This window comes from Chrysemys picta, chromosome 22, assembly GCF_011386835.1.
Source record: "Chrysemys picta bellii isolate R12L10 chromosome 22, ASM1138683v2, whole genome shotgun sequence".
NCBI classification, from domain to species: Eukaryota; Metazoa; Chordata; order Testudines; family Emydidae; genus Chrysemys; species Chrysemys picta.
This window is the reverse complement of record NC_088812.1, coordinates 1,234,019-1,254,689: the sequence shown is the minus strand read 5'-3', so window position 1 is coordinate 1,254,689 and position 20,671 is coordinate 1,234,019. Positions and strand designations below refer to the sequence as shown.

General features: G+C 57.9%; 2 protein-coding genes across 2 annotated transcripts in view; both read right to left on the bottom strand.

Moving 5' to 3' along the window:
- The window catches only part of PDE4A (phosphodiesterase 4A), a 137,526-nt gene extending 128,861 nt beyond the window's left edge, over positions 1–8,665 (bottom strand). Inside the window, exon 1 of the mRNA XM_065575643.1 lies at positions 8,509–8,665. The gene's annotated coding sequence lies outside the window, so the exon portion shown is untranslated. The remainder of the gene's footprint in view (positions 1–8,508) is intronic.
- The window catches only part of LOC135977035 (uncharacterized), a 348,641-nt gene that overhangs the window by 95,566 nt on the left and 232,404 nt on the right, over positions 1–20,671 (bottom strand). The window lies entirely within an intron of this gene.

The following is a 20,671-nucleotide window of genomic DNA, read 5'->3' as shown; positions in this document are numbered from 1 at the left end:
GGAATAGAAGCCAGGAGTCCTGAGTCCCCACCCTGCCAGCCCATTCTCTCGCCCCGGCTCTCTGCTGGCTACAAGACTCACACAGAGAAGATTCCTCCCACCCAGGGGCCGTTCCGTGGGGCCAGGGGGGCGCAGGCAGGATCCCAGAGCTCCACTGTCCACAGGAAACCCAAACGCCGTCTCTCCCGCTCTCCCTTATTTCAGCGCCATCGCTCTCAACTGCCATTCTAGCTACAGCCATAAAACCAGCCCAGGGCCCAGAGTTAGCGCCGAGCAGGGCAGGAGCGGGCCAAGGAGCCCTCGCGGAATCAATCCCCTGCATTAAGCAGCAGACTGAGGAGTTATTTCCTGAATAATTAATTGTTTAACTCCATTGCATACCCGGGGGAGGGGAAACAGCAGCGGAAGCACTGCGGTGACGCTGCTCGGCGGCGCAGGTCCGTCGTTCAAAGGATGGGCTGAGTTCGCAAAGAGCGCTCCGAGGGGCACAACCGAACCCGCTGCCCCAGGCACAGACCCTTGGCACTCAGGAGGATCTCAACTGGCAGCAGCAAGAGGTTGTTATCCTGCAGTGGCTCAGGAATGTCACACACACACACCCAGGACTACCTGCACCAAAGCACAGACCTCTGCCCTTCGAGTCACTCCACTGTCCGACAGCAGTAGTACACTGTTATACACACAGCCAGTGGGTAGCCCAGCGACACTGCAAAATGGAGCCCGCTGTAGGGCTGACACCGGAGAGCGGAGAGCCCCCTCGGAGCGCAGCCGTGCCAGGCCAGACAGCCCATCCGAGCGAGGCCAGCTAGCAGCCTTCATCTGCCTCCTGAGTAGGCCACTTTACTCCAGAACTGCCCCGCTGCATTCCCCAGGCCGCAGCCCCCCGCTGGATCAGAGCCAGTGCCCCATGGCCCATTCCTTGGGGCCAGATCGGAGCCAGTCCCCACGCCCCTGAGCCAGCCAGTCCATGTGAAAGCGGTGGCCCCTCGCTCCTGGGAGTCTCTGCTGTTTCCCTGCCCGGGACCCATTCATGCCTCGCTGAGTGTGGAGGACGTCACCCCCCACTCAATGGGAAGCGGGCGGAGACCCTTTGAATTCACTGCGCCCGGGGGTCCCCGCAGGGCTGTCGGACGGGATCGGCTCCATTCGCTCCTGACCTGGGCCGGCTACGTTCACGGAGGCTCGCTAGGGGGTTCATCTCCACCCTGACCCAGCAGGTCCCCCGCTCGCTCTGGCTCTGCCCGCCCCCAGCCAGCTCCCCATAAATCTGCTGACGCCTAAATATTTAGGCTGCACCAGGAAGGGCAGACGTCACGCCCACGGCAGGGAGCCAGGCTGGGGGGAGGGACAGAGCCCCTTCCTCTGCAGGAGACATGGCCTTCTCTCTCACCAGGGTGGGCACGGCCCCCTCCAGCCCCAGGCAGGGGCTCACTGACCGGCAACGAGATCGACTGGCCCCTTGCCGCCAGTCCTAAATGCCAGGATTGCACAGGGGCAGCTGAGAGGCCCAGGGCTGGTTGGCCAAGAGTCCACCTGCCCCCCCCCCCAAACATGGGTCCACCCTGCTGCCCCCCACTATCCCTGCCCCTCCACCGCACCAGCACAGATCCATCCCTGCCCACCCCCACCCATCCCCCACTCTTGCAGCACGGGTCCACTCCCCCCCCCCCCCCCCCGATCCTGCAACACGGATCCATCCCAACTCCTCTCCACCTCCCAGCGCATGGGTCCTTCCCCGCTGGGATCCATCCCCCAGCAGCCAACACGAATGAGTGATTCCTTCTCCCCCGCCAGGCCTGCTCCACCTGGACCTGGCCCACTGCAGCCTACGGGGATCTCAACAGGCGCGTAAGGGGCCGGCACTCCCCCCACGAGCCCCTAGAGGCCCCTGCGTTCACGCGGGGCGGGGGCTGGCGCCCAGAACACGAGCTCCGGAGGAGTGTCGAACTGGGATGGGGCTGGAGCTGCGGGAAGAGACGGGGGCTCCCCATTTCCTACCACCGGGCCAGATCTGCAGATGGTGCAGTGACAGGAGTCGACCTTCTCCACCCTGGCTATTGCGGAGAAGGGCGGGCCGGTGGCTCGGGTGCCAGCTGGGATGGGGGCGAGACGAGTTCAATTCCTGGCGCTGCCACGGCGTCCCTCTGCACCCTTGGGTGCGTCCGTGAGGGTGCGTCCCCGTCCTTGCCAGCTCAAGGAGCCAGAGCCGCGTTAGCTCTGCCCCAGCCCGCCCGCTGACAGTAGGGAGTGGAGTTGCAGCAGGAGGAGCGTGATCCCGTGGGAGACACTAGCCATGGACTCGGGGCAGCTGGCTCCTCCCGCGGCTACACTGCTGCTGTTAACGTGCTGGCGGGATCAGACCTCAATTGGCTACATCCCCTCGAGCTGGGAGTGACGCGCAGATGCACCCTTATGCTCTCTGGCCCAGGCCCGCAAAGGTATTTAGGCTCCAATGGAAGCGAGGAGCCTAAGCACTTTAGAGGATCTGTGCCTCAGTTTCCTCATCTCGACAATGGGAGTAAGAGCAGTGCCTGGCCTCCCAGGGGCACTGCGATGTTCAGTGTGTCAGAGCAGTGCCCAGATCCCACCGTGACAGGAGCCAGCTAAGTACACTCAGGAAAATTCATCTGAACAAATGTGAATTTAAAGTGGATTCGTTAAACCACGTTAAATCTCTGCCTGGACACTGTAAATTGACTGAGATGGAAAGGAATCGACAAACTCCGCTGGGCGCTGGCGCTAGCTATGCATGGCTAGGGAAACACGTCTGATCATCTTACGTAGCACTGGTTTATCCCCCTCCCCCCGGATAGTGCGAACACGGGGGGGGGGGGAATAATAATTGCCATATAAAGACCTTTGCAGCTTCTCCTTTCGGGCTACTTGCGCAGAGCTGGCTGGCTGCAGGAATGCTGTTTCTGCGGGGTGTTTTCTTGGCTCCAGTGCCCCATGTGCCAACAGAAAACGTGGCCTGATTGCTTCTGCGTGGGTGGGAGTGGGATTGAAAGCCGGGCTCCTCCCGAGTGTGGCTGGGGGGCTTGGCTGCTCTCTCTGGACAACCCAGCCAGGGTGATACTCTTGCCCCCAATGCAGAGACGGGCTCTGAAATTCAGCCTGCTGCAGAGGAAGCCACACAAGACCTAGGTGCCCTTTAAGTCTTGCCTAAAGGAACGAAGCAAGACCCAAGGGGTGTCTAGGCCCTGTGGGGTGAATTTAACCCTCACGGGCACAGAACCAATTGCACTAAAGCAACTGAACTTTTCCAAGTGTGCATCCGATGGGGGGAGAATCTAGACCTGCTCGCTCCCCAGCAATCTACAAACACGGATACTGGAAAACCTGCCTTGCTGTCAGAGCCCTATGAAGCACCATCTCACTAGTGCCAAGAGAAGGAGGACTGGGGCCGGGATTAAGGTCTATAAGTACCTACTGGGAAGCAGAGGGAGATTTCCGATAACAGAGAGCTCTTCCATCCGGCAGATAAGAGGCAGAATGAGACCCAGTGGCCGGACACTGAAGCGAGACAAATTTGGATTGGAAACAAGAGGTGCATTTGTAACGGTATGAACCGAGGAACTGCCACGCTGGATCGGACCAGAGGTCCAGCTAAGGTCTGAACTACGCTGCAACATTAGGTTGCTGTACATCGACATGCGTCACCCTATTTTGGCACGTCTCTACACTCACATTTAGCTCTGGTCAGCGTAAGTGACACAGTAAAACCGCCTCCCTGAAAGGTGTGGAGCTGGGGCTGACCCACTGTGGTTGACGCAGTGCAAGTGTAGACACGGCACGACCTGTGTCAACCCTGAGAGTCCCCCAGCAGCTGTCCCACAATGCCCCATTCCCTGCCACAGCGACTGCCCTGCTCACAGTTTTAAACTCCTCCGCCCAGGGGTCAGAGTCAAAACCGGAAGGACCCCCCCCACGCCCCTTTAAAGCCACGTGTGTTTTTGAAACACCTTTTCCTGGTGACCCACCGTGGTGAGCACACCTGGCAGCTCTCCCTCGCTGCGTGCAGCTGCCCACGCCGGCTCCAAGCACTAGACCCGCTCCTGGTGGGAGCAGAAAGGACGTGTTGGACCTCCTGGGCCTGTGGGGAGCAGAGGCTGGACAGGCCCAGTAATGGGCCTGCCGTAGAAATGTGGGCACCTAGGAGCAGATTGCCCGGGGGATGCGGGCAAAGGGGCAGGACAATGAGCAGCAGCTATGCCGCGTGAAGGTGAAGGAACTTAGGCCAGGGAGGGCAACGATAGATCTGGGGCAGCCTCGCAGACCAGCCGCTTTTACAATGAACTGCTTGCCAGACCTGGTGGTGGAGCCCTCACCAGGACCCCTCCCAGGAGCCCGAGACAGAGACCCCTGTCGTGAACAGCAAGGAGGAAGAAAAGGAGGGGGCCCAGCAAGAGGCAGTGGCGGGGTCCAGCCATGTCGTGAGCCCTCAGGACCGGTTTGAGACTCCACCAGTCTAGCCAGTCCCGCCAGGTGAGCGCATATGAGCCTAGGGTCGGAGAAGGGACCTTGGTAAGCGTGTCCATGCGTTTTTCCTAGAAATTATTGCAAATACAGATGGCCCATCCCCACCTTAACAAGACGAACTTGTCAGTGTTTGACTCCTACGAGAAGAGGTAGAGGCACAACAGTTGTCATCTGCTTTTCATTGCCCTGGAGGGCTTGGCAGGGTGGCCACGCGGAGGTCCCTTCCAGTTCTACGATTCTATCACAGGCCATATCCCTACCCCCACCACTCCACCCTAGGGACCAGCAAGGAAAGCTATAGCTTCACATACACCAGCCATGGTTCTCACAGGTCAGTGTACCTGTAGCCACAATGGACGGCATTTGTGCACTCAAATGGACGTAAACGTTTACTCCTTTGCTTATTTTAAAGTTTCACGACATTAATTTATGTTAAAATGTATATAAACATCGCCAGGGTGGTTTTGTGCCCATTGATTTTCTGCACTGTTTTTCCGCCGATCAATCAAGTTCTATTTTTGGAGAATCAAATTGTCTTTCTTAGTTCATGACACATATTGTAGAATGCAGAGCCGTAGACAAAGCAAACAGTGCTAGTAAATGTACAGCCAGCACCACAGAATTCATGGCTTCAGGAAAACACCCAGCCCCCTCTATAAAATGTACAGCCAGCACCGCACAATTCTTAGCAACTCCCAGCGTTCCAGGTCCAGAGAAGAGTCCGGCTCAGAACGCAGCTGTGGTTGACAGTGAACGTGTTCTTTCCAAGCCTCCCTCTAGGGCACAGCTCCCCGCTGGGCTCTCGTACGACCCCTTCTATCTGGCTGTTCAAACTCAGCAGACAGCTGCTCCACCTCCGCCCTGGTGCCAGCTTTTCCCCCTTGGCCTCGCAGACACTTCGCAGGACGCACCAGGCAGCTGTAATCGTGGGGATATATTTCTCACTGAGATCCAATCCAGTGAGTAAACACCGCCAGTGTCCCTTCAGGCTACCAAAAGCACAGTCAACTGTCATTCTGCCCTGCTGAGCCGGAAGTTGGATCATTCCTTGGTGCTGTTGAGGTGGCCGGGGGAGCAAGGGGTAGGATGGGTCCCCCAGGACCATTATTGGCATTTCAGTGGTAATATACTGGCCGAGAAAGTAGGTCTCCACTTGCAGCTCTCTGAACAGTCCTGTGTTCTTAAAGATGTGAGCGTCTTGTACATGCTCTGACCAGCCCACATGACACTGGTGAAGCATGCCCGGTGATCCACCAACACTCGCATAACCGTAGGAAAGTGGCCCTTTCTGTATGCAGATGCTGAAATAGGGATACGTCTGCCGTCGACTGCCCCACTGCAGTTCAGCTTGCTGCAAATCCATCCACTCTGTCCTGCACACTGTCGAGAGTCACGGTCCTGCAGAGCAGGAGATGACAAATGGCCCCACGCTCTTGCATGACAACAGTGGATTTTCCCACTCCAGAATGATTTCCCGCTGACCGGGAGCCATCCGGTATTGCAAGCTTTCACAGTGCAATCATCACTCACTTCTCCGCTGTCAGTGCAGCTCTTATTCTGGAGTCCCTGTGCTGGAGGCCCGGGGAAAGCTTGGCACCCCGCTCTCCAGGAATGTGGCCTTTCACATCCGAAAGTTCTGTAGCTGCTGCTTGTCCTCCTTGCACCACAACGTGATCCCACCAGCCCGTGCTCCTTGCTTGGGCCCAGAAGTGAGACTCCACCATTTGCAGCTGCTCTGTGAATGCCACCAGCATCTCTGAATTGTTTTTTTGCTATGTCCGTCAGCAAACTGTCCTCAAAGAAATGGTCACGTCCCCTGGTATTCCCTGCGGGGCTACAAATACAGGAGAATTGTGCATCCTGTATTTGCAATGTTCATGAGAACAGCATAGAGCTCTGTGAGCTCCACGCTTCTGTCAGACGTGGTGGAGTCAGAAAAGTCCCACGCAGGCTTGTGGGATTTTTAATAAAAAGCACGAAAAATATGGTTTATGGGCGGCATTATGAGATGGAGAAAGTTGCATGCTGGGAACTTGACCCCTAGCTCCCAAAGATCACTGGGCAACTCAAGTCATTAACCCCTGCATGCTGCGAGGAATTTAATTTGCGCCGAATGGAGAGGAGAGCAAACTATGCTCTGTGCAGTGGTTTGGTGCTTTGTACCAGAATCCAGAGGCCGCAAGCCCCAGCTCCCAAATGGAACATGGCTTCACTTTGTGCTCTAATGAGGGATTCCTAACCCACCAGCTGAAACCACCAGAAGCCAGATGCTGGTCTCCGTAATGCTAGTATCTATCTGGAGCCAGTATAAATGATACCAGGGCTTCTGCTCCTCCTTAATCTCCTGGTCCCTTTTTTGCTTTGGCACGGCCAACGTGGTTCACGTTTGCTATGCAGCGCACGGTCTGCTCGCACGTTGGGAGGCAGGATGCCCTGCCTTGCAGGGGAGACTCCACCGAGCTGCTGGAGGAGGAAAAATAGGGGCTTTTTCAGCACCGCATCAACACCACCATGGCAGGTGGGGAGCAGCGCAGGCCCCAGACCTATGGGGAATGCCTGATGAGGATTGACAGCCATGGGGTGATTGGAGTTCATCAATCCAGCCAGCCGGTCTCTGTGGCAGCCTTACGGAGAGGGCGGAATCCACCGTGAATGCAAAGTAAAAACAAACAACCAGGGATATGCCCCCCCCCCCTTCGCCCCCACTGAGAAATGGAGCGGGACCACGGCCACGGTGAACACAACCAAGGGAGAGGTGTGTGATGTGCACACCCAGCCCTAAAGCCCGGGGTGGGGTGGAGGGAGAGCGAAGGGCCATGCTGCAGATACTAAAGGGAGTGCCCGGTGCAGAGCCTCTGTCAGAAAAGCCTGTGAATTGCAACCCCTCTGGCTAACTGTGCCCATGGCTGGCAGCCTCACACACGCCCGCAGCAGCTGACTGTCAGCCCCCCCCCATCTGCCTGTCCCTACGGATCGCAGCCCCCCCCATCTGACTGTCCCTATGGATCGCAGCCCCCCACCCCATCTGCCTGTCCCTACGGATCGCAGCCCCCCACCCCATCTACCTGTCCCTACGGATCGCAGCCCCCCCCCATCTGACTGTCCCTACGGATCGCAGCCCCCCACCCCATCTGCCTGTCCCTACGGATCGCAGCCCCCCACCCCATCTGACTGTCCCTACGGATCGCAGCCCCCCCCATCTGACTGTCCCTACGGATCGCAGCCCCCCACCCCATCTGACTGTCCCTACGGATCGCAGCCTCCCCATCTGACTGTCCCTACGGATCGCAGCCCCCCCCCCTCTGCCTGTCCCTACGGATCGCAGCCCCCCACCCCATCTGCCTGTCCCTACGGATCGCAGCCCCCCACCCCATCTGCCTGTCCCTACGGATCGCAGCCCCCCACCCCATCTGCCTGTCCCTACGGATCGCAGCCCCCCCCATCTACCTGTCCCTACGGATCGCAGCCTCCCCATCTGACTGTCCCTACGGATCGCAGCCCCCCCCATCTAACTGTCCCTATGGATTACACATACACGCAGCAGCTGACTGTCAGCCCCCCCCCCACACACACAAACAGAGCTGACTGTCCCTATGGATTTCACACACACACACACACTCACAACTGTCCCTATGGATCACACACACACACACACACACACACACACACACACACTCACAACTGTCCCTATGGATCACACACACACAAAGTCCCTATGGATTTCTCACACACACACAGCTGACAGTCCCTATGGATCACACACACACACACACCCCCAGCTGACTCACACACGCTCCGGGAGGCTGCGGTCCCGGCAGCCGAGCGCTCCCCGCACCTCCCCTCCGGGACCCGCCTTGCCCCGCTCCCCTCCCTGCCGGCGGCGCCCCCAGCCCGTGTGTCCCGGCCCGGCGCGGCCCGGCGGGGATGCGAAGGCGGCGCCCCAGGACGCGGGGGAAAAACGGGGCGTCGAGCGGCTCCGGGCAGGGGGCTGCCGGGGGTCAGGGGCCCGCGGCATCCCGCGGCGCTTACCTCGCTAGGAGCGGCTCCCCGGCTGCGCGTCCCCACGGCCGCCCAGCTCCGCTGCTGCGCCCCCGGCCGGCGGAGTAGCCCAGCCCCAGCCGCTCGCCCTTTGTTTGCGGCCGGGGGCCGAGCCGGCGACGGGAGCGGGGCTGGGCAGCTGGCCGCCGGCCGGGGTGGCGGGGGGCTGGCGGAGGGGAGGGCTGGGGCAGGTCCCTCCCCCCCCCCCCCCCCCAGCGCGGCGCATGAATGGAGACGGGCGCGCAGATTCCGGCGCGGGGGGAGCGCAGCGAGCGCGGGCGGCTGCTCCCCCTGCAGGCGGCGGGGATTGTCCCCGGGGCGAGCAACCGGCCGGGCGCAGCGCCGGGGTTCCCGGGGGCTCGGCCCCCCAGCAGGGCGCAACGAGGGCGAGCCGGCAAGGGACCCCCCGGCCAGGCCGGGCCCTCTGCCACGGGACCCCCCCGCCAAGGGACCCCCGACCACGCCGGGACACCCGCCACGGGACCCCCCCCTGCCAAGGGACCCCCCTCCCAGGCTAGCCCCTGTGCCAAGGGACCCCTGGCCCGGCCGGCCCCTCCGCCAAGGGATCCCCCGACCAGGCCCCTCTGCCATGGAACCCTCCCCCGCCCCGGCTGGCCGGCCCCTCCACCAAAGGATGCCCCAGCGAGGTTGGCCCCTCCGCCAAGGATCCCCCCGGCCAGCCCCGACCCTCCGCCACAGGACCCCCGCGCCAAGGGACCCCCCGACCAGGCCAGCCCCTCCGCCAAGGGACCCCCCCCGCCAGACCAGCCCCTCCACCAAGGGACCCCCACGCCAGGCCAGCCCCTCCGCCAAAGAATGTCCCAGCCAGGCCAGCCCCTCCACCAAGGGACCCCCCCCGCCAGACCGCCCCGCCACCAAGGGACCCCCACGCCAGGCCAGCCCCTCTGCCATGGGACCTCCCTGCCTTAGCTAGCCTCACCCAGGCACAGACAGGTCAGACACATGGGTAAGTCTCTGTAACAGCTGCTACGTCAATGAGAAAATGAGGAGGTGGGGATATTAGATGTCCAGTGTCCCCTGGGTCTAAAGCCCATTAGTCCAACCTCCCATAACAAAACAATTCCTCTAAAACACTTAGTCGCTCTCTGCCTCAGTTTCCCCACCTGAAAACAGAGAACTATAAACTTTCCCCTATTTTGTCTAGACCTTCTGCCTCTTGTTGTGTGTGGAAAACACCTGGTCCAAGGACAACCCTGCTGCCTTAGTACAAATAAAGATTAAGGGGGGATGTGATAGAGCAGTGGTTCTCAACTAGAGATCCGAGGCCCCCTGGGGGGCATGAGCAGGTTTCAGGGGGTCCCCAAGCAGGGCTGGCATTCGATTCACTGGAGCCCATGGCAGAAAGCTGAAGTCCCACTGCATGGGGCTGAAGTCTGGGGCCCTGAGCCCCGCCACCTGGGGCTGAAGTTGAAGTCTGAGCAACTTAGGTTCCCGGGGGCCCCAGGACAATTACCCCACTTGCTACCCCCCAATGCCGGTCCTGGCTTTTATATGCAGAAAACTAGTTGTTGTGGCACAGGTGAGCCGTGGATTTTTTTTATAACATGTTGGGGGGGCCCTCAGAAAGAAAAAGGTTGAGAACCCCTGTGATAGAGATCTACAAACTCATGAATGGTGTGGAGAACGTGAAGTCTTATTTGTCCTTTCCCAGAATACAAAATCCAGGGGGCCCCCCGCTTCAATAAGCCACAGGTTCAATACAAACTAGAGGAAATACTTTTTCACACGATGCACAATTAACCTGTGGAACTCATTGCCATGGGATGCTGTCATGGCCAAAAGTATAATGGGGTTAAAAAAAGAACTAGATAAGTTCCTGGAGGACAGGTCCATCAGTGGCTATTAGCCAAGCTGGTCAGGGATGTAACCCCATCATCCTTAGGGTGATCCTTAACCTCTGACTGACAGAAACCAAGAAGATGGGCTGTTCTGTTCATTCCCTTGAAGCTCTGGTGCTGACCACAGTCAGAGACAAGCTACCAGGCTAGATGGACCGTTGGGCTGGCCCTTTATGGCAGCTCTCATGTTACTAAATAATGAACAGTTGTGACCCAGGAGTAAGTTTCCCCACAGAAAATGGGAAAGCGCCAGCAAATGCAGAAAGAGAGTGGTAGTGACTCTTGGCTACCACCGCCGCTCGAAAAAAGGGTAACAGATTGTTCTTAAAGGTTCTGAAAGCATTTTCCACCCTAAGCTCAAAAGTTCCTGGTTTTTTCCCCCCAAAGAAAAATAGCCCAGAAAATCTGGATCATTTTCAGTTTACAAAATTTAAAATTATTTTTTCCTGTTGTGATTTTTTTCACCTCCCCCCCCCCCGATTTCCTGCTGAAAAAGACGGCCAGGGTGTAATAACTGGAAAAAGAAAAACCAACCAACCATCTTTTCTTCACTTCTCAAAACAGAAGTAGTTCAGGTCTGGGCGGCTCTCTCATCAAAAATGGAAAAAGTTACAAATGGGAAACAAGCCGTTTTCAAAAGTTTCAAAGCGCGAAATGTCCCCGGGCTCCGTTATCTGGAGCTTACCCTGAACACTGTTCATCTCACACAGGCGGGCGCAGTGCAGGCTTTGGGCACGTTCACACAGCTGCAGGTCGGCCCTCTGTACTTCCCCTTTTAGCTCAGGGACTGGAATCCCTGGCTCCACAGCAGGGAATTCATTGCAGTGTGAGGCTTAATGAGCCACAAGGCAAATTAGATTATGCAAATTGGCCAAGGGGAGAGAGTGCTTTCCGCCTGCCCTGCAAATCCCTTGTTGGGGGCGTGGTGAGCTGTCTCTGGGATTTTCCTATCAGATCCCAGAGGGAAGGATGTTTCTGCAATTCAACGGCTATCCCAGCCTCCAGCTCCGACTCACTGCTTGGTGGATCGTGGATAACAATGGCAGCAGCCCACTCCCGCTACCAGTGGTGTCCCTGTGAGGCAGTTAGAGCAGCCCCAGGGCTGCTCTAACTCTTACTCTCCTTCCCATGCTCTCCCCTCCCTCCCCGAAGCAGTGTATTTCAGGAATGCCCCATATCCATCCCTGCACTGGGGGCTGGAAGCAGGGCCCTTACTGCATCCATCTCCTCGCTGGCCAGGAGGCCCCAGGTGAGCGAGGGCCGTTTTTGGCCCCTTTTTAAGGCTGAAGGGGCCTTGGCATATGTCCTCCCACCTCCAGCCAGTCTCAGAGCAACAGACGCCGGCTTTGCCTTTCAGCTCAGGGGGCAGGATCTGGTGGCTGCCGTCCCCATTACAAATGGTGACACAGAGAGACGGAGCCTGAAGTGGAAATGCTGCTGGGAGGCTTCACCGGGGCTGGAAGGGGGAGGCAATTAGGAGCCCGATTCTCCTCTGCTCACACCTGAAGTCACTCCTGATTCACACTGGGTCGATAGGACAGCAGCAGAGACCACACCCCAGCAGGTGCCCAGGCCCCTTGGCAGCACCAGCCCCCTGTGCCCCACCCCCAGGGACAACAGCATACAGGGAAGCCTGCGGCACACCCAGGGCCCTGAAAGCCCCGCTCCTCACGAGCCCAGCTCACCTTTTGCCTCCCTCCTGGGGGGCCGAGCTAGGACAGCGGGGGCCTGGAGGCCCCGCCCACAGGCCAAACCTGCTCACAGGGACACGCTGGCAGGGGTGGCCTGGAGGGGGGAACCTCTCTCTGCACAGCCCAGCTGTCCCTGCTCTGGTCTCCGGGGCTCCTCCCCAGGCCTTTCACAGGAGGGACTCAGCCCAGCGCGTGGCTGGCTGCTGCGGGGAGCCGTGACAGCGCGGGACTCACGGTGACTAGCAGCCGCAGACGGAATTCCCCACAGCTGTCCCAGCCATTGATCAGCCAGACTCTGCAGCTGGGGAATTAATTAGCGAGCAAGGAAAAGGAGTACGCAGAATCCTAGCAGGCCCAGCGCTGACGCCAGGGATGACACAGGCTAATACCAAGTTGGCAGAGCCGGGGCTAGCCCACTGTGGGCTCTATGCAGGAATATTCCCCCACACCCACTAAACCAGGCAAGCTCATATAATAAAAAGCAAATAGGGGGCCCCTTGAGCTGCTCGGAGCCCTAAACAATTGCTTGGTCTGCCTATGCCTAGCATGGGCTCTGCAGGTTGGCCACAGGGGAGGGTGAGTAACTGGAGAGTCCTTCGGTGCTTCCCACTAAGATTGGCAACTCCCTGCGCTCACTTTGTCTGGGGCTTACGCCCTCTGAGATCCCCCTGGAGCACAAGAGCCACTCTTGCCTGGCACCCTCCCCCCACCCCCAAAGCAATGGACAGCCCGGTGTGCAGGGCCGGCACGAGACCTTCCACCAGCTGCTGCCCCGGGTGGTAGGTGCGATGGGCACCGCACCAGATGCGTCAGACCTCTGCCGCTGGCTCCTGGTGCGACCATGGGGAAGTCACTTAGTGCCCATGGGAGTTAAATACCTTTCCAAAGCGGAGGCTTACCACTCCATGCCCCCATTCTCCAGCTGTCAAATGAGGCTCAGACCCCTGGTGACGTGTGTTCAGATTTTTGTAGCAGGGACTGTCCCTGCACAGCGCAATGGGGCCATGCTCTCAGCTGGGGCCTCTCTCTTAGGTACTGCCTTGAATCTAAGCACATCACAGCCTTAGTACATTTATCCTTCCAACCCCTCCGGGAGGCCAGGCAGGTCTCGTATCCCCAGTGTACAGCAGGGGGAAACCGAGGCACAGAGCTGCAGTAACCTGCCCAACATCGCATGGGGAGTCTGTGGCAGAGCAGGGACATGACCCCAGGGCTCCCATGTGCCTGGCTAGTGCCTAACCACTGGGTCGTCCTTCCTCACAGCTGCTACCCTAATGTAAATAATAGAGAGAGCTCCTGGCCTTGGTTACTGGAGGCTGATGGTACCTTGTGTTTCCCTGCAGGACTCTGCTCTCAATCCGGCTCCAGGCTCAGCCAGAGGGCATTCCCCATCCAGCAATCCTCAGCCCCAGGCAGGCGGCTTACGGGGCCCGGGGAGGGCGCGGTGCGTTTGGGGTCTCCTCACTCACACGGTGCTCTGCCACTCTCTGTCTCCCCCTTGGAACAGAATCGATTCCAAGCCCCACGGGCAGAACCGCAGGTAACTTCAGCGTGGGGAGGGGCAGGCGCATAAGCAGGGAGGGAGGGAGGGCGAAGCAGCGCAGGAGTCGCTAAGCAGCCAAGGAAGCCACAAATTTGTCCAAGGAGATGAAAACGCTCGCGGAGTTCACGCCACTCAGAGCCGGGGTCAGTGGCTGAGCTGGGGCTGCGGCTTTGGTGACCAAGCCAGAGGCCAGCCCCGCCACCAACCCCAGCTCCAGCTCACTGCAAGGCTTGAAGGACTCCACGGCACTAGGAAGACTGGGCTGATGATTTGGGGGCTGGCTTGGGACCCAGGAGAGCAGGGTTCCATTTCTGGCTCTGCCACTGACTCCCCTGAGTGACTCTGGGCGAGTCACTTAGTCTCTCTGTGCCCCAGACCCCACCCGCACAGGTGCTGCTGTCCTACACAGCTGCAGCTAGGGCTGGTTGTGCCAGGCCTGACCCAGGGAGAAAAGACAATCCAGTCTGGTTTTACTGGGAGAGAGGCCTTCTGACAAACACCGTAAGGCTTAACCTGGATCAATAATACCATTAAGCTGTTACTCCGCAGCATTATGGAGGCCCTGGGGAAAGGGAGCACGTCTCTGGCCCCTCTTCATGCTAGCTGTCACGCCAACTTTACAGAGACAACGGACGCTTAATAGTACAGGGTTACAGTAACCCCTAGAGGCCAATGAGAGCCCCACTGCGCCTGGCACTGCAGACCCCAATGGGCCCCTCGCTGCGCTGGGCGCTGCACAGACCCCAACCTAGAACAGTGCCCGCACTGCGCCTGGTACTGCAGACCCCAATGGGCTTCTCGCTGCGCTGGGCGCTACACAGACCCCAACCTAGAACAGTGCCCCCACTGCGCCTGGCACTGCAGACCCCAATGGGCTTCTCGCTGCGCTGGGCGCTACACAGACCCCAACCTAGAACAGTGCCCCCACTGCGCCTGGCACTGCAGACCCCAATGGGCCCGTCGCTGCGCTGGGCGCTGCACAGACCCCAACCTAGAACAGTGTCCCCACTGCGCCCGACACTGCACGACCCCCCACTGAGACCCACCTTGGGCTCGGCACTGGACAGACCCTCACCAAGACCCCTACTGTGCCGGGCGCCGCACAGACCCCTACCGGGTCCCCGCCACACAGACTGGCTCCCCCCCTGTGCCGGGCGCCGCACAGACAAAGCAAGACACAGCGTTACCCTAAAGCGCTTTTGTGACAGACACCATCTCGGTGAGCGCCGGGGACCGGACCAGAGACCTCCACGGGTCTCTGGAGCTTGCGCTGAAGGGCTAGACTCCCTAGCCGGAGGCTGTGGCAGACTTGTGTCACCTGGAGCCCCGAGTTACACTTCCAGGCTAAGCAGAAGTACCGGGAGCTGGAGGGACTTGCCCCAGCTCATCCAGCCAGGCAGTGACAGAGGAAGGATTAAAACCAGCATCTGCCTCCTGGTTCAGTTCCCTGTCGCTTCCACTGCAGCCCACCCAGGGCACTGCGCTAGTTCCCCTTCCTGACAGAATTCCACGGGAGACCCAGCCTCCGTTCCACTACCCGGCTCCCCAGCCACTTCCAGTACAGCCTGAGCCCCAGCCACCTCCTGATTCCCGGCAAGGCCGAGGCCTAGACATGCTCCACTTGTGTTAAGTCCGTAACCTGACGATCTTTGCCTGGCTCGAAACGCCGCCTTTCCTGTTTGCTGTTACTGTCCATGGGTACGCCTCGCTCGCCCGGCTGACATTTACAGAAGCTTAGGTGAACCGGCAAGGAGAACGCGCGGAGCCGCTACGCCTGCAGCACTCTGCAAACGGCAAGGTGACGGGAGAGCCAGGGTGGGTCACTGGGAGGGTAGGAGCCCTGTGACAGATGCATCGCTCAGCGTGCTCACTGAAGGTTTTCAGAGACCGAGAATAGCTCATGACACATGCCACAAAGGAGAGCAGTGCAGGAGGAGTTTGTTTTGCAGTCGCACTTGTCTACATCCAGAACTGAACCAGTTCAGTTAAACTGGTGGGAAACAGCCATGTAGACGCTCTTAATCCAGTTTACATGTGGTTTAGCTGGAGTTAACTGGGGACTGAAGCTAAACGAAACTAAGCCCTCTTACACTGAAATGAGAGCGACCTCGCAGCCCACTTGCGGCAGTTTAGCTAAATCCAGTTGAAATTAAACTGGTGAACTTTCCCAAGGCCTTAAACCACAAGAAAAAGGGGGCCCCCACAAAGGCTTCCAGCAGTTTAACTAAACCACTTTAATATCTAGTGCTTTCCATCTGTGGATCTCAAGGGATAAATATCATTATCCCCATTTTACAGCTGGGGAAACTGAAGCATGGGCAGGGAAGGTGACTTGCTCTGAGGTCATCCAGCAACAAACCAACCAACCAATCTGGCAATGGTCGGCTGCTGGTGTGCAGAGACCACTCCCCGTCGTGCTGGCCAATATTCACACATTGCATTCCCCCGTCTGTACTGATCTGTCGTCTCGTCTTATACTTAGACTGGAAGCTCTCTGGGGCGGAGACTCTTTTTGTTCCGTGTCTGTACAGCACCTAGCACAATGGATCCTGATTCTATCATAATGCTACTAACAGTAAGTGTCAGAGCCAGGAATAGAATCCAGGTCTCCCAAGTCTCAGCGCTCTACCCTCTAGGTCACACTGCCTCTAATCTTAGCAATAACTAGCCCCGTGCAAGGGCGTGCAGAGTTCTAGGAAGCGTGCTAAAGAGCAAACCCAGGCTCAGACCCCAAGCTGCCATCTCCCAGAGCGTAGCTGTTTATTCGAACTCCTGATCCCGAAGGTTTATCCTGATCATTTCTACCTAGAAAAGAGTTGTGAAAGCTCCTTGTCCTCTCTGTCGTGGTGGGGACCACTCACCTCCTCAGCCCTGGAGTGCATGTCTCGTCTCCTCAGAAATTACAGACTATTTGCAGATAACCAGAGCACAAAACTTTCCCCCTCTCCTCCCGGAGACGGTTTCTAAAGGCGTCTCAGCTGCAAGATGAAGTTTACGTTTTTTTTTTTAATCCCAGAGCTGTGGTCTGGTCTCCTCTGAGCCGCTTTCTCTCTTGTCACATTGCTCCCTGCAAGAGGGAAAGAATTGAAAGCCAGGTGAGAGATTGTGCCAGGAACCCACGGCAGTCGTTGTTTTCAAGATTGGCGGCTGTCAGTTTAGAGGCAAGACTCGTTCTTTTGCTGCGGGAAATGGGGGCACAGCCCTGCATGTGTGACATCACATCTCGTCGCCATGGAGACAGTGATGAGGTCACGCACCTGGGCGCCAATCTGGCAAAGACTTACCCATGGGTTTGACTTGGGACAGATGGGATTGCTGCTGTGTCAAACCTCACTTATACTCTGGCTCCTTCAGGCCACTTCGGCTGCATAAAGGGGCCTTAAAGTGAGGGGAAATGCACTCCCTTGAGTATCCTCCCCCATGCAGGGGCCTCCCCAGCCAGCACAGAGGCCCTGCAAGTGCTCCCAGAGTCAGGGCAGATCAGAGGTGCAGGCAGAGTGTACTGCACCACGGCTCGTCTCTGTTTCCCCAGCTGCTGGGAGGCAGAGTGCTAGAGCAGCCCTTGGCCACTCCAACTTACACTGGGGCTTGGGAGGCCCAGGAATACAAGGAGCACACAGGGATGCGTAACGCCATCTTCCCCACCCCCTCCATGCCTGCCCCAGGTGCAGAGCACCTCAGACTCACGCCCACTGAGCTCAAAGGGGCTACTCATCTGCTTCTAATGTAACCTGCGCCATCATTATGTGGGAGGGCGACGGCACCACTCCAGGGCAATAAGACGAACTGGAGGAGTGGAGAAGAGGCTCTCTGGGATCAGCCCCTGATGGGAAAGGAGGGAGGTGTCATTACGGAGTCAGGGTTGGGATTTTGAAGCAGAGGGTGTAAGTGATTTAAGGGTAAAGTAAAAAACCCTAAACAAAGCAAAGTCAGCAGGATTACACCCCCCTGAGCTTCTCTAGCAGCTTCCTGCGGAGACACTCAGAGCATTCGTTACCCCTCCGGGGGGAGTGGGGGTTGTAACAAGAATACCTCGCTCTTACATAGCTCCCAAGGTGCATTACCACGCAGGTCACTGTCATTATCCCCATTTTACTGACGGGGAAACTGAGGCACAGAGGGACGCAGTGACTTGTCCAAGGTTACCCAGCAGGCCGTTACCAGAGCCAGGAATAGAAGCCAGGGCTATTCTGGTCCAGTCCAGCACCCTGTCTGCTAGGCCACACAAGGATCACTTAACCCTCCACTTCAGGGCAGCCACCTCTGGAGCAGCACACAGCATCTGTTTATTGGCCACACAGTTTGGGGGCCAGAGGATCCTGTTTGACTTCCCACACTCTCAAAACCCCAAAGCACCAGTAAATTCCATCCTCCGTACACCCTCCTGCCTAACTGCAACTAGAGCAGCTGAGCCCAGCCACAATCCATCCCCCACAATCCCGGCAGCAAGTGCTGACGCCTGGGAGGCAGATTCTCGGCTCAGGAAGCCATCTCCCGGTCAAGCACGGAGCACAGTCTCGACACCCAGCGTAAGGCGAGAATATCAAGCAGTGGCTCCTTCCATGCAGAGCTGATGAGGTTGTGACAGCTCCATGGCTGACAGCTCTTCCCGGAGTTGCTTAGTCAAGGCTGTCTGCGTTCAATGCTGGGTTTGATTGGCACTGTTGTTACCAGGGGTGTTAAGCGAGCGGATAAGGAAAGGAGACAGGCAGCCTGGGGCCACAGCCTGCACTGAAAATGAGAGGTATTTTTGCCTGCGCAAGGACAGCAATGTTTGGATCCCAGATGCTCAGGAGGAAAACATTTTCCTCTGGTTCTATTCCAGGGTCAGCAGTCAGGACGTGCTGCCAAGTGCCCGAGGCAGCATGCCAGGGTCTCCATTTCCCTGCACCTTGTGCGGTCAGTCGCACTTGTGCAAAGTGGGTATAAAAATCCTGCACCATTCTCATTGGGTAGCAACTGGCACGGGTGGAAAGAACCACATGACATGTAAGGGAGACTGGGAACTGAGCCCTCACTGCGGAGCGGGGGAGCTCTCTCTTCACTTCAATGACATCAGTGACATGACAAGCTGTACAAAGTGCTGCCAATAACGTATTGGGAAAAGCCAGCTCCCTTGGGTCGCTGTCAGCGGCGGGATAAACCCACCAGGAGAGGGGTTCACGCTGTATTTGGGGTTTGCTTCCCCATGTCCATTTGTCACTGCTGTCCATTCCTGACTTGGAGGGAGGCTGCTACCTGGCGCAATGCCGCTCGAGGTCAGACACAGCTTTTTCTCGTCGCTTTCCAATGAAATGCCTCTTAGGGGCAGGGTGACCAGATGTCCCGATTTTACAGGGACAGTCCCGATATTTGGGGCTTTTTTTTTTTTTTAATTTGGGCTCCTATTAGCCCCCCCACCCCATCCCGATTTTTCACACTTGCTGTCTGGTCACCCTACTTATGGGATTGCAGGGGTGCGAATTGGGAAGCATCCTCTGCCTCTTGAGAGTAAAGGAGTCAATTCTCACCCTTCTCAGCGTCCCAGCTCTGGAGACGGCAGAGTGCCAGGGACACTGAGGAATACCCTGGGGGCCATGTCTCAACCCTGCCTCCTAGGGTTAGGAAGGGATCTGATGGCCATTCCGCCAAGGAGAATATTTGCACCCATATTTCTATGGCAGGGAGACCCCCAGCGGCTGCAGGGTTAAGTGCAGTTCTCTGTTCATATAGGGCAGTAGTTCTCAATCAGAGGTCCGGGACCTCCTGGGGGGAGGGTAACCAGAGGACAAATGTGAAAAATCGGGACAGGGAGTAGGGGGGTAATAGGAGTCCATATCAGAAAAAGACCCAAAAATCAGGACATCTGGTCACCCTAGGCCACAAGCAGGTGTCAAGAAGTCCGCCAAGCAGGGCCAGCACTAGACTTGCTGGGGCTAAGCGCAGAAAGCCAAAGCCCCACTGCATGGGGCTGAAGCTCTGAACCCCACCACCCATGGCTGAAGCAGAAGCCTGAGCAACATAGCTTCGCAGGGCCCCTGTGCCGTGCAGCCCTGGGCAATTGCCCTGCCTGCTACCCCCTAACACTGGCCCTGGCTTTTATATGCAGAAAAACAGTTGTTGGGGCACAAGTGGGCCGTGGAGTTTTATCGCATGGGGAGGGGCCCAGAAAGAAAAGGGTTGAGAACCCTGCTGTCGGGTAGTAGAGTGCTCTGCTCCTGGTGAGAGTCCATTCCAAATCTGGCTCCAGTTCCCAAGGGGGATGACAAACCTCGTATCCTCTTGGGATCAGGGGCGGCTGCCAACTTCTCTGCCGATGGCCAGCTCCTCAGCCGACATACACGGGTGTGTCCTCCATGAAAACAACGAGGCTTTGCCTATACACACCCCTTAGCCCCATGTGACAGGGTAAGCCTGGGTCAGAAACGTGCAAACCCAGCAGTTCTGAAGGCGCTTCGGTACAAACGCAGGTGCTGTCCGTGTGGGAGTGAAGTTCACCGCTTTGCTGTCCTCAGGGGAGGGGAGAGAATCGTGTTGCCAATTCTCAGGATTGTCTCGAGGGTCTCACGATATTTGGGATTTTCTTCAACGCTCCAGCTCCTGGTGTCCTCAGGATACAGGAGGATCTCAGGAGACTTTCGTCGAAGGGGAAGTTCTAGCTCTCGGGTGCGGAGAAGAGCTTGAAAACACGACCCCTCCAGGGGCAAAGAAACCCAAAGGGCAGATAAAACAACCCCCCAACCCGAGTCTGGAATGCTGCGGCTTTCCCCCCCGGCATGGCTTTGTACGGGGAGCGTAGGCCCTTCAGGGCAGGGGGCATCGCCCGCTCGGTGTCGGGGCAGCGCCGGCACGGCGAGTGCCCCCATCTCAGTGGGGCCCCTGGGGGCTCCCACAACACACACAGTGAGCAGCAGTTAGCACTTGGAGGGGGGCTATCCAGCACTGCCTGGGAAGGGGGGCATGGGGACCAAGCCCCTCCCCCACTCTGTCTGTCACTTTGGGAGCCTGCCCCCCTCACTCCCCTGTGGGCACAGCAGGGAAGGAGCCTTCCCCGCCCCCTCAGGCTATATTTGCTGTGTATA